Here is a 14,068-nt window from a genome sequence, read left to right on the forward strand (position 1 = left end):
GCATCAGCTCCTCTGACCTCCTCCTTTTCTTTTCTTGTTGCTATTGTTACACTGTTTATTCTGTTTTATCTATTTATTCTTTCTTGCACTCATTATTATTTAGCTCTTGTTTTTTTACGCACTAGTTATATAGATTATATTTTAATGATTTAAACTGCCCCACAATTCCATCTCTGTTGTAATCCAGAAGCCAAGCAACAACATTTCGTTGTAAAAAACTCACTGCTGTGTTTTTTTTTGTGCAATGACAATAAAGAAAGTCTAAGTCTAAGTCCTCAATCTGTCCCAGGTCACATCTCTCTGGACCTCCTCCTCCTCCTCAACCACCTGAATAGCTACCACTTCTCCTTCCTCTGAGCTGCACTGCTGTTGCACATTTATGTTGGCTGTGAGTGGCGTGGTGATGTGGTAAAAATAATTTTCTACCAACTTCCACTTTTTTTTTATTGAGCGACATCTAATTCATTCAGTCACGTTAACACTGTACAAAAAGCTACTTATCATTACACTTTAACTGCAACTATTTTAAGTCGCTATATGAAACAAGATGTGCTTACATTAAAAATGGCTTCTTTCTATGTATGTACATCTTGTGCTATGAGCCAAGGCTAACTAGCTAATGAAACTGATAGCATTATGTTAGGCCAATTGTATTTTCCACATAAGAAACAAAGGCAGCTGATCATTAATTTGAAGCAGAAGTTGAAGCAGTTGTTTTAGTACTAGAAGCAGCAGTAGTAATATTTTTATATTTTGTGTTTTTTGACATTTATACTATTGTTTTGTATTTGTTAGACCTTAAATATTATCAAATCAGATCGTCAGGGAGTCAGAAGATACTGAACCTGCAGCTGATGGATCCTGTTTGTCCTGTCCTGTCTTGTCCTGGACTTCAGGATGTTGGACGCTTGTTGTTGAATTTGATGAGTTTGAGCTTTCTGAATACTCACTGCCTGTTGTTGTTGTTGTTGTTGTTGTTGTTGTTGTTGTTGTTGTATCAGGCTGGACAACAGGAGTCTGTGCTGACTGGACTGGTGCTGTGAACAATGAAAACAAAATGACATGTCTTGATAATCATCATGACAAAGATTGTAAACTCCATTAATCTTGCGTCCTGATGATCAGCTGCCCTCCAACACCCACGGTCACCTGGCTCCAGGTGTGAGCCAGGTGACCCTGACGGCACTTGGGATGGTCATCACAACAGGAAGGAGCACTGAGGAGCCAGCGGCCTGGAGAACATCTCCACATGTTCAACAGCTGGGACTCCCCACCGGTCTGTCAGAGCTGAAGAAACGTCTCGGCTGACAAGTGAAACGTCCTCGAGAATCTACAAACAACTCCAGCCGACCTCCATCCAACTCCATGTGGAGAACCAGGACCTGGAAGACTCAGAACCTCCAGAGAACCCACAGATCTTTATAACAGATACAGTACATGGGCAGCTTTTGAAATTTCAAGATCAAAACATGGAGGGAAATCAAGGAACCCTGGGAGAACAGCGGGAGAGAGACGCGAAAGTCAGGAGTCTGTCACACCGTCCACTCCGTCCCTGTGATTTGACATCACTCTACTTTAAACAAATAAAGGCAAATGCAATCCTGTAAAAATAATCCTGAAAAATTGCATCCATCAGTGATTAATATGTGAAAGAATTAAGTTCAGCCAAGAGTAGATTCATGTTCAGATGTTAAAGGGGCAGGTACATTAACACTTTCTTTCTCTCAAATGAAACTCACCATCCTGAACCTCAATTTTTACTTTCCCGTATGTGGCTTTGATCGCTCTGTCCACACCACAGTAGTACGTTCCTGCATCAGACTTGGTCAGCTGAGTGATGGTCACATAGAAAACTCCATTCCTTGTATCTTCAATGATGTATCTGCCCTTCTGATATCTGTCCTGTGTCGTTTCTATGAGAATGTCTTTTCCTTCGCATGTTTCGTTACAGAAGAATTTCTTGTTGTCACTAGCCCAAGTATAGGAGCATTTAACCTTGACATTTCCTCCTTCAGCTCCCTTATCGGCAGTGGGGTCTCCAAAGATGACATCAGTGTTGATGACATCACACATTGCTGTTGAAAAGATAAGCAATCAATATCAATGATCAGTACGTCCTATATGAGACTGCAGTCTATGATGATTAGCCTTGAGTACAGAAAGGGAGATGCATAATGTCAGTGTGCAGGTGCTTGATGAGAGTCTCCATGATCATGTAATAATGTATAATGTAAAACGTTTATTATGTGGGCTGAGTGTTGTGTGAATGTAATTCTGATACACTGGGGTAAAAAAACAAGTTACTGGAATCAGACCAGTGGATGAACGTTAGTCAGCTGTTTTCACATGTTAAACAAATAATGTGACATACAATGGCAGGTAAACAGATGAAAACCAAAATCATGTTCAAGTAGGCAAAGCACAAAATAACACTTTAAATTATCCAAAGTGCCACATCCAGTCCAAATATAAAAGTTACTCACATTTGAGTGCCACACATGGGTATGGTTTTTTTATTTTATTTTGGGTGAGTGCAGTATGATGGGAATTAATTTTCATTCTTAGTTTGCTGATCATAGTTCCTGCCTCTGTGGCTGTTTGGAGAGTTCAGCTGTTCTGTTCACAGCTCTCAGAAGGTGCAACCAAGGTCTTAAAAACCACAAAGTTGAGAAAAGCAAGGCCACGTTTCAGCACAGTAAGCTGATTTTGAAACTGCTGGTCATTTTGTTGAGACTGTGAGCAACAAGTTCTTTTGCTCTTCCCAACACTTCATCAAGTCTCTGAAAGAGAGGAAGCCCAATGTGTCTCACACCGACACCCAAGTGTGTCTTTGGTGTCGGCGTGAGAAGCAGAAGAGACGTGACAAGTGTTGGTATTGGACGACCTGGGAATGAAAACGTGTTGGTCTGTCCAGCAGCATCTTTCAAACACAAGTGGGCCTGGACAGTAACTTGTCTTGGTGTTGAATGAATTAGTGAACAAATGAAGCTGCAACATATGAAACTGCAGAACGTGTCACATCCTGACCACAACATGAAACCACAGAGAGACAAAGTGTACGACAAACCAAGAGGCAGGGCGTTGAAGCAACAAGAGAGAAAAATAGAAGAGAGGAGAGGAAGAGAACAAGTGATCTTAGCGCACAGAGACAGAAACAAATTTAAAACACAAGCAGAGGAAACAACATGTAGACAAACTCACCGAGGAGAACACAACACAAGGCAGCGTGATGGAGCTTCATCTTGGTCTGTGGAGCCTCCTGATGCGTCTCGTCTCTCAGTCACTTTCTGCTTTACTAATAAACCAGGAACCAACAGTCACTTCCCCAAATGATGCTGATGGGACTTTTTCTTGGCCCTCCTCTCTCTCTCTCTCTCTCTCTCTCTCTCTCTCTCTCTCTTTCATACACAGGGAAGTGTTGCTGCAGCAGAGCTGAGGGTCTCATCCTCACAGACAGAAATGCTGTAGATTTGTCTCATGGCCACCGTACACTGGAAAACTTTGAAAAGACTTTTGAAAGGTTAAAGTCTGACACACTCACATCTAAAGACAATGGGCTGCATTTTGACGGTCAAAGTAAACAGTCTGCAGAGCATGGTGCAGCTCATTCACTGCCCAGGCCCACTTCTGCTGTTTTAACAGAGTAATAAAGGCTGTTTGCTCCAGGCTCCTGGCTCTAAAGGCTTGTCCTGAGTCTCTTCATTAATCCTGGCTGTGTTTTGGGCGTAACATGCAGTAAACCAATCAGAGGGCTGTCTCCCATCCCCTTTAAAAGCCAGGTGTGTCACACCTTGGTGGGTTGCTGTTCTAATGGAGGATTTTTCAGGTAAGAAGGAAGGAAACAGAGTGAAAGCTCACGAGCAGATCATCTACGGCGACAGCAGGACTCCATCTGAGCTCCCTGAGGTGAAGCAGCGTCCCTGTGTGTGGGACAAGCAGAGCGGATGCTCGCCGGCGCCCCCTATGGAGGCCACCATCACTGTCTGGATAATGAGCTTCAAATAGCAGAGACCTGGCACCTGTCAGTGCCATGCCCATCTCCAAGTTTAGCATTTTATCCAAATACAAATAAGAAAAAAAGTTAATTCAACAAACACAAGTATTTCCCACTGCTGCTTTCTGTCTGAGAGCATCTGGTAGGAGTGTGTGTGTGTGTGTGTGTGTCACACAGTAACTGTATGTCACAGTTGACCACAGCTGGATTTGTCAGGCCTGCACACCTGGCTCCACTGTTCCAGGACAAAAAATGTAAATCAAACCTGAAAGAATCAAATCGCAATCAGATTGTCACTCTTGATGTGATGAACTAGCTAGAGCTAATGAATTGAATGATTTCTTCCTCAGATATCATACTGAATCTACATTGCAGGAGCTAGTGGACTTTAACATTGATTCCATCCCCATGTGTAGCGCATCAAATCATCTTTTTATTGACCCTCAACAGGTACAGAGAGTTTTTAGCAAGGTATGCAATAAAAAATCAACAGGGCCTGATGGTCTGCCTGCCTTGTTGCTAAAAAAAGTGCTCAGAAGAGCTTACAGCTGCTTGGTGTCCTATCTTTCAACAGTCGATAGATAAACACACGGTTCCTGATATCTGGGAAAAGTCATTAATAATTCCTGTTCCAAAAGTATCCTGCCCTTCTGAGAACAAGGACTATAGACATATTGCCTTAACTTGTGGTGTTATGAAATGCTTTGAGAGAATCATTGTGAACTTATTCAAGTCTGAGATTGCTTCTTGTCTGGACCCCTTACAATTTGCTTATCGGGCTGGGCGCAGTACAGAGGATGCTGTACTCAGTATAACTCATTTAATCAGTAAGCATGTAGAGGAACCAAAGGCTTATGCACGTGTTCTTTTTGCAGACTTAAGTTCTGCTTTTGAACTGTTAGTCCTCAGCTTCTTGTCCAAAAGCTTCACAATATGAATGTCAATCCGTTCATCACCAGATGGTTCAGGTTAAGGTTAATTCTGTACTTTCAAGTACTAGACTGTGCAGTACAGGTGTGCTACAAGGGGGGGTAAGTTCACCTTTTCTTTTCACAGCCTACACAAATGACTATAGGAGTAGTCAGACAAACAACTTCATCTTGAAATTCTCTGTTGTGGGGTGATGAACGTCCAGAGGGTTATTTTGGGGAGATCAATAACTTTAAAGAGTGGTGTAAGAACAACCATCTTATTTTAAATACCACTAAAACTAAAGAGATGATCTTCAACCCTAAAGGTGTCTGCATCCATGACCCTGTAGTCATGGGGGACACACAAATTGAGCAGGTGGTATCTTACAAATATCTGGGGATCCAAATGGACAACCAGCTCAAATGGAACTTCCATATGGATTACCTGTGTGCCAAACTGACACAACGCTTGCACTTCTTCCGCAGGCTCAGACTTTTTGGTGTGAGCATGGAAGTTATGACAACCTTCTATGACGGTGTGAGGGAGCTGCAGGCATCCCCTCACTGAACAGGCGCACAGTTCCATTATGCACACCCTAAGCACATATATTTTTATATACCCGATTAAGATGTATTATTTGTGTAGTTTTTGTTGATTGTGTCGATCTGCTAAAGATGGATCCTATTTAGTGGATTGCTACACTAGTTGGTTTATTTTCAGATGTTTACTTTGGTTATGCTGTTGGATCTGGTTCTGATCTCTCTCTCTCTCTCACTAGCTGGGTTTCCATCCAAATATATCGAAATTTTTGAGCGAATTTTGTCAAAATGCGCAAAAGAAAATGCGAATTTATGCCTGTTTCCATTAGTTTTGTTTTGCGATTATTGAGAGAAGAGTGCGCCGTGAGATGATGCCATAAGATAGCGTCTGTGTGTCGACTGAACAACAACAAACTCAGCTGACACTCAACAGCTGATCAGGGACAGATTCCTGCTGAACTTGTCGGCTCTTGGGAGAAGTCTGCTTACTATTTTGGCAGTGCTAACTTCGTACCGAACCATCCTAAATAAGGAATAAGAGACTAATAATAATAATAATAATAATAATAACTAATAATAAGACTGTAGCGTAGAAGTGTGACGTGTCCGGTCCAGTCATTGTTTATTCGCAAAACCTGTTTCCACAGCAAAAAGTCACATTTTCTTTTATCGATATGCTGAGAAATCCACCCCCTCCAAGCGTAAAAACTTTTTTGCGAATTTTCAGCCGTTTTTTGAATTTCTGGCGTTTCCATCCAAGTTTTTTTTCTTTTTTTTTTTTTTTCGCAATTTCTGAAAATGCGAATAAAAATAGGTGGATAGAAACCCAGCTTCTGAGGTGATTCCTGAGATCAACATCCTCATGGAGGCGCGGGCCTGCGAGTGTTGCTGATGAGGGTCTGGTGTGCACAATCAGCCTCATTGGAGCAAACCAAGTTGACTGAATAGAGAGGGGATGTTGGGAAGGAATTAGATTATGTTGGTTTATTGTTTAGTTGTTAAAGATCTGGTTAACTGCCCAATTTGCCTGTTGATATTGTCTTGTGGGTGAAGTGTGTAAAAGAACCTGTATCTATTGTAAATATTGTATATAGTAATTGTGGACACCACCCCTTTGTATGTTGGTCATTGTGTTTTGTCTCTTTTTTTGAGGGTAGAGGGGAATCCATGTCTCTCCCTACCTTATCATTAAGTAAAAGACAGAGCTCTGCCGCAAATTGGGTGCTGTGTTCTTCCTGCTGGCTGTACATCTCAGTAGCCGCCGCCATTCCTGGTTGAGTAAGGATCAGTTTACCATCCAAACCTTACATACGGGATACTTGGTAGCATTATTAGATACGGCATGGCAGCTTGGTTTGAGACACTCTCTATCCAGCTCAAAACAAGAATAGCATGAATTGTAAAAACAGCCATGAAGGTAATTGGTAGGAAAGATTCTTCATCTCTACATATAATTTTTGAGAAAACAGTGCTTAGTCTGGCATCTGAAGTGCTGTCTGATCCTTCACATATTCTAGCCGCAGAGTATGTGCTGTTACCTTAAGGTAGACGTTACAGTGCGTGCCTTTGTAAGAGCAATCGCTTTAAAAACTCTTTCCTCCCCACTCCAATTGCTCTATTGAACAATTGGCACATAGTTCATAGCCCTTAGTGTGCATGGGATCTCTTGACAGCTTGTTATTTATTTATTATGGATCATTATTTATTATGGATGAATACAGTTCTCTTTGTACTATATATTTTTATTTCATATTTTTAAATTCTACTACTCTTACATTTTACTGGCACTGACAATACATTTGTTATAGGGACGGCGTAAACTGAACGGCCTGGGTTGTCTGTCTACCTATAATGTTGTACAAATGCTGCTATTGTGTGTTGTCTGTCGGTGTTTTTAAATGTTGATGTGGAATACTTTTGCCCAAGACAAATTTCCCCTTGTGGGACAATAAAGTTTATCTTATCTTATCTTAATGGGGGACCACTTGATTGCCAAAGTGTAATATATTTAATTTGCTTAAATAGCACAGAGGCGAGGAACACAAAAAACTGCATCCTACATATTCTTTCTACAGACAAAAACAAGAGAATAAAACAGGCAATTAAAAACAAGTGCAAATACTGTGTGATAAAACCACGCAACCAACTGAGAAACAAACAGCAGATGCAGCAAAAATCAAAAATGGAGATGAATCAAATTAAGATACAAAAACAGTAACATATGTAGAAACAAAGTCAGACAACAAAGTCAGGAAACTATGTAAAAGAACAGAGGTGAAGGAGGTGTGACAGTTAATAGCAAAGTTGATTAAATATTTTTCAACACAAAAACTGACTACATATTCATTTTACAGAGAAACTCAAACTCAAGTGATCTTTTTTTATCTCTGTGCATATTCTCATTCGTCCAGGTCACAGACATCTCATGGAAATTCATTCAAACTTCATATTTGACTTAGTGATATGTCTAGAAGACATATAACTAAGTCCAGTTGACCTGATTCAGTTTCCATGAGGACTCTGTTGTCTCCTGTTTGACCAGCCAATGTGAGCAGCAGCATGTGTGCAAACTGCCGCTCTACGTCCTCTCCTCTACTGCCGGTAGAGTAGAGTACGTTTCCCGGTCCATGGTGTCTGGATTGAGCGTCTGGTAGGTGGAGTCTGGTTCAGATCTGGAGCCTGGACCACAGTTCTCATAAAGAACAAGCTGCAAAGATTTAATATGAAGTTTAGCAAGGAGGCAAAGACTGAAGGAACACCAGAAATACAGCCGATGACATGGAAACACTCCTGTGTGTTGTATCTGTCCTTCATAAATATCTTGTGACAATGATGAGAAGCAAAGATGAGAGTCAGCAAATATACAAAGAGTTACCTCGTGGTCTCTGGTGTGAGAGTTCCCCCTGGTGTTTGAACCTGTGGAACAGATAGAACGACACATGTTTCTGTAGGAGTGTGTTTGTGTCTGTCTGAAGTGTTGAACTGAAGGTGGACTGACACTGACAAGGATGGAAGATAACTCACCGTCACATTCCCTCATCTTCTTCCATTTGTAAAGGAGCACCGTACCAACAGCCACCAGCACAAACACAAACACAATCACAAGCAAGAGCAGAAGGATACCTGGGTAACCTGAGAGAGGAGAGAGGGAGAGAAAGATACAAACAGGGAATAGGGAAAGAAAGAAAGAGTAGGGGTGATGCTCAAAAAGATGTAGGGAATATCATAAAGCAAAATTCTCCTGTTGAACATTAACGTCAAACAATTTAGTCTAATCAAATAAAGATGGAGAGAAGGTATGAAAGTAGATTTTACTTAGGCTGCAGTGTTAGGATACAGTGCATGGTAAAGCCTCTAAATGTAGGTTTCTCTAAAAGTAAAACAGAAGAGTTTGGTCTGAAAGTGGCTCTGTATGAAGGGGAAATGATAAAGCTTTACAGGAAACGTTGACATATTGAGGTCACAGATCAGTATCCCAGATCAGAGATGAAAGTTCAGATCAGCTCCTCAGGCTCTGTTTGCCTTCACAGTTTGAGACAGTTGGTACGTTTTTCTCACACCGACCAGATTTCAAGCCTGCAAGTCAACGTGGATTCAGCGTGTTGCTGTTCTAATTATACTGACTAGAATTACAGTTGTAGTGTATTAACATCCCAACTTGTGGATGATGGTAGTACCTATTTGTTTAATTATTTAATTATTTATTTATTTGTGGGCTGTTGTACAACGGCATATAAGGACCACTGTAGGGAGAAAGAACAATACGGGGCTGGGGATGAAATATTCTGAGAAAAACAAAAAAACTCAAGTCTATTTTCAAGGTTAAAAACGTAAATTTACGAGAAAAAAAAAAAATTCATGTCTCATTGTGGCAGCTGTGCCAGTTGTTGTTCTTGTTGTTGCTCTTGTACCAGAGGGCTGTACCATGCATCTTGATTTGGGCTTAGCGAGGTAACTTCAGGGTTAGCTGTGGGTTTTCTGTACAATGAAGGTGGTTTACTTTTTATCAGGGTACGTTTCCATGGTAACATATGCTGAACAGCATGCAGAATCCTCAGAGCTTCACTTGGAAATTTCAGGCACCTCAGAAATCATATGTCCACAGAAGCAGCAAAAATGTTCATGTTCTCTCTTATAACTTCTCATATTAACTACTGTCTTCCCACCTGGGCCACCGCAAACTCATTACTCTAAATCCATTAATATCACTATACAAGCAAGCACTCAAAATCCTGAATAAAAAGCCAATATCCTTCCATCATTGCACAATCCTCAATAAATACGGGCTACTTAGCTGGAAAAATCTTGTCTTTTTCAAAAATTGTTGCCTCATGTACAAAATCCGACGCAACCTAGCTCTGCCTCCACTTTGCAGCCTTATTCAGTTTAGATCACCTGCAACAAGCAGTACCAGAGGGGCGGCCAGAGGGGACTGTGAAATACCACTCAGGAAAACCTCATTTGGACAATCATTTTTTTCTTGTAGGGCAGGCAAAGACTGGAACACAATACCGCAAAGCATAAGGGAGTCCCTCCCATACAGCTCTTTTAAAGTCAAATTTAAAAAATGGCTGATCCTAAACCAAGCCTGTCAACACTAACCTCTGAACCTGAGCCCTCTGTAGCACATGGCCTAATCTTAATTTTACTTGCAGTGTTGTTGTTGTTGTTGTTGTTGTTGTTGTTGTTGTTGTTACTGACAATAGGATTGTGACTGTGATTATGATTGATGATGTTAATAACGTGAATAGTGTTTTTGTTTTTGGTTTTTTTGATAATATGAATATTGCTACTGTAATCTGTTGCTTTTAGGTATAGCCATAATCCTTCTGGCAGGGGGACTACCAATGGAAATTAGCCTTTTGGCTATAATTGCGTGCATTTACATTTTACTGTCTTTTAAAATGTTTATTAATGTACACTGTCCCTCTCTAACAAATAAAGGTTAAAGAAAGAAAGAAAGAACACCTAACCTGCTCCAGAGCAGGTTAAGTTCAGGATAAGAGCTCAGCAGGTAGAAAAGCCCCACCTACTGACCAATCAGCTCTCTTGGAAAATGGCCTGCCCATTTGATGAGACAGTGTGAAGAAGTAAAGCCTTGTACATGTTGGAGGATATATAGACTACAACATGTACATATACATATGCTACATGTATAATATACGTTAAGTGTATTGACCACTTTGAAGTATGTTTTTATTCTTATTTTTTATTTGCTCTCACGTTCTTTTAGCTCCACTGGGGTTGCATCTGAAATAATAAGGCTGAAATCACATGCCATAACCACAAATTTCATAAATACATACATTTATGGAACACACAAATGTTACTATAGTCAGATCTACTCGTGCCGTCATGATGGGGAAGTCAGATTATAATCCCACTAATTTACGCATTGACACAGTCAGCATTCAGCATTCCTTGCGGCTCTTAGCAGCTACAAGTGTGTTGCTTTTTGCCTGGATGATGGATTTATATTCCTCGTATTTATTTCAGATTATTGTCTGCTCCTCCGTCGTAAAGTACGCGGCTCGGGTGGATTTTTCCATGTCTGTGACTGGTCGCATGCAGCAAACACCGCCCTTTTAATGTGAGTGTGCACAGATCTAGATTAGAAAACCCTGGGTTCAGTTAGCGAGCTGAGGCTTCGTGGTACTGAAAATCAGGATTACAGATGTCTGGTTAAGTGAAGCCAGATAACTAAGACAATACCCGTGTATGTTAATCCAGCTTTATGGTACAGGCCTGGGATGGACTGGGACCAGAAAAAGGCCCTGCCATTTTTTAGCCATGGTGGCCCACCATGATTATTTATACGATATATGCGCACATTGCGCTGTTTCGAAAGTTAAAATAAAGCTCAGTAGCCTACATGGAAGAGAGTAACAATGCAAAAAAAAAATCAATACGCTCTTTTACTTCTCAGGGAGACTTTCATGTAGGGAGAGATGGCCACAGGATACACAATGCCCATCCTATATTGATAGGCCTAGATCTTGGCCGATGTCTAGGCTAATAATTTTAATCATTTTATTTATTATAATGAATGTTTTTAGTCTGGCTGTATGAAATTTTGAGTCCTTTAAGAATTTCCTATATTGAGCATTTTGCACGCTTTTAAAATTCCCCCTAGTACTATCTGGTTAAGATGCACACACATCCCAAAAATATTTTTCTTTCTAATACCACAGGCTGTCATCATTTCTGTGTCATTTCCAGTCTGAAACAACATTCCAGGCTATTTCTTTTCTTTCTGGCTGCGTGGCCCTGTATGTGTGTGTACCTGTGTGTGTGTGTGCCTGTGTGTGTGTGTGTGTGTGTGTGTGTGTGTGTGTGTGTGTGTGTGTGTGTGTGTGTGTGTGTGTGTGTGTGTGTGTGTGTGCCTGCCTGCCTGCCTGTGTAAAGAAGTCCGATAGGTTTTCTTGTTGTACTACATCAGTTTGATTGACAACAATTTGGACCATTCATGACTGACTTCAGCTCTCATTGGATGAAAGTTGAGGGCGTCATGAAGCCGACAGCTCGTTGATTTGTTGTGGATAGTTAATTAGTGTTTTCTCGTCTCGGCGACCATTGTGCAATATAAAAGCAGGGCATTACTTTGCTACTGAGGATGCGGGGTTGTGGACAGACACTCAAATGCGTGTACCGATGGAAAGCGGAGCAGGTGGTCACCCTAACCCACAGCCACACAGCAGCTCTCCCTCCCTGCATGAGAGTCCCTCCTCATTCTGCTGACATTCCTCCTTACCGGGCTGGCAGCAGCTACTCTGACCTCCTCCTCAATCTGTCCCTGGGCCACATCTCTCTGGACCTCCTCCTTCTCCTCCTCCTCATCCACTTGAATAGCTACCACTTCTCCTTCCTCTGAGCTGCACTGCTGTTGCACATTTATGTTGGCTGCGAGTCCGACAGTGACTGCCTCTGCACTCGATGGCGATGCTGCTGACGGCCCAGCACCTGCTGCAGTCCATCTTGTAGCAAACATATCAGATATTTTTGCATATTTCACTGCATCCACCTGCAGGTTTTTGAAACTTTTCTCCTGTAGTTTTTCAGCACTCCCTTGCGCTTTAGTGGTTTATCCATTTTGATGGCTAGGAAGTGGGTCTAGCCAGCCGAGTCAATGCTGTCAACACTCGCACTCACTCAAGGAGCGAGTGACGGCCACAGCCAAGGGGAGAGGGGCGGGCCGAGGAGGGAGGGCTCAGAGCCCAATGTCTTCCTAGAAAAGGGACCAATGGGCCACCTTTTGTGTTTTAAATACCAGCGCAAACGATGATGATTTATAATATAATGTTTTGTTTAAATTACGATCACCACAGCCAATGCATGCCACGGTGGGCCGATGCACAGTTATCTTTTTTATTTTTTTGTTCTTTACTATTACATGTTTGCACTAAAAAGGAGCTGCTTTTAATCTCATTGTACATGTGTAGAGTGACAATAAAGGCATTCTATTCTATTCTATTCTATTACTGGAAAATGCCTTTCCAGGGTCTAGTCACTGCTTACAGTCACCTGCTCATGTGCTGTCACACTGATGGTGTTTTTTTTCTTCAGTTTTCTTGTGTTTTGTCTATTTGCATGTGTTTTCTTCACTTGCGGTGCACTGTGCTGTCAGGTTCTCTTCTCTCTGTCTGCTACTGATGCTAAAGACTCGCATTAGAACTATTTTAACTATTTTAAGAACTATTACAACTATTTTAATTCACTATATGAAACAAGGTGTGCTTACATTAAAAATGGCTTCTTTCTATGTATGTACATCTTGTGCTATGAGCCAAGACTAACTAGCTAATGAAACTGATAGCATTATGTTAGGCCAATTGTATTTTCCACCTAAGAAACAAAGGCAGCTGATCATTAATTTGAAACAGAAGTTGTAGCAGTTGTTTTAGTACTAGAAGCAGCAGCAGCAGTGTGTTTATATTTTGTGCTTTTTGACATTAATACTATTGTTTTGTATTTATCACACCTTCATTATTATCAAAATTAGCTCATCAAGGAATTAGAAGATACTGAACCTGCAGCTGATGGATCCTGTTTGTCCTGTCCTGTCTTGTCCTGGACTTCAGGATGTTGGACGCTTGGCGTTGAATTTGATGAGTTTGAGCTTTCTGAAAACTCACTGCCTGTTGCTGTTCTTCTTGTTGTTGTTGCTGTTGTTGTTGTTGCTGCTGTTGTTGTTGTAATAGGCTGGACTACAGAAGGCTGGACTGGCGCTGTGAACAATGAAAACAAAATGACATGTCTTGATAATCATCATGACTGTCATATACAGTTCTAATACAGAACTAATGTTGCCACAGTAACGGTTATATTGTAACGGCAGGATGTTCGAGTAGCAGTTAACAGGTTGTTGACTTGGTTACGGGACGCTTTCTTATGCCGGTATGTTTTGGTGTTTATCGCTGTCATTAAAGTAAATATAAACGAATCAAGCCGACCTCTCGATCATTCTACAATGACAAAGGAGGTAAACTCCATAAAGCTTGTTTCTCGATGATCGGCCGCCCTCTGAAACGCGCGGTCACCTGGCTCCAGGTGTGAGCCAGGTGACCCTGACGGCACTTGGGATGGTCATCACAACAGGGAGGAGCACTGAGGAGCCAGCGGCCTG

At 41.4% G+C, this 14,068-nt stretch overlaps 1 long non-coding RNA gene across 1 annotated transcript; it reads left to right on the plus strand.

Annotated features, from left to right (window-relative positions):
* Positions 1 to 537: 537 nt before the first annotated feature.
* On the plus strand, positions 538 to 9,432 carry LOC115361821 (uncharacterized). The gene is made up of 3 exons (XR_003928453.1): positions 538 to 549; positions 6,342 to 6,347; positions 9,360 to 9,432. It is a non-coding gene; the product is annotated as an uncharacterized LOC115361821 (long non-coding RNA).
* Positions 9,433 to 14,068: the final 4,636 nt, after the last annotated feature.

The sequence above is a fragment of the Myripristis murdjan genome, chromosome 7 (assembly GCF_902150065.1).
Source record: "Myripristis murdjan chromosome 7, fMyrMur1.1, whole genome shotgun sequence".
In the NCBI taxonomy this organism is placed as follows: domain Eukaryota; kingdom Metazoa; phylum Chordata; class Actinopteri; order Holocentriformes; family Holocentridae; genus Myripristis; species Myripristis murdjan.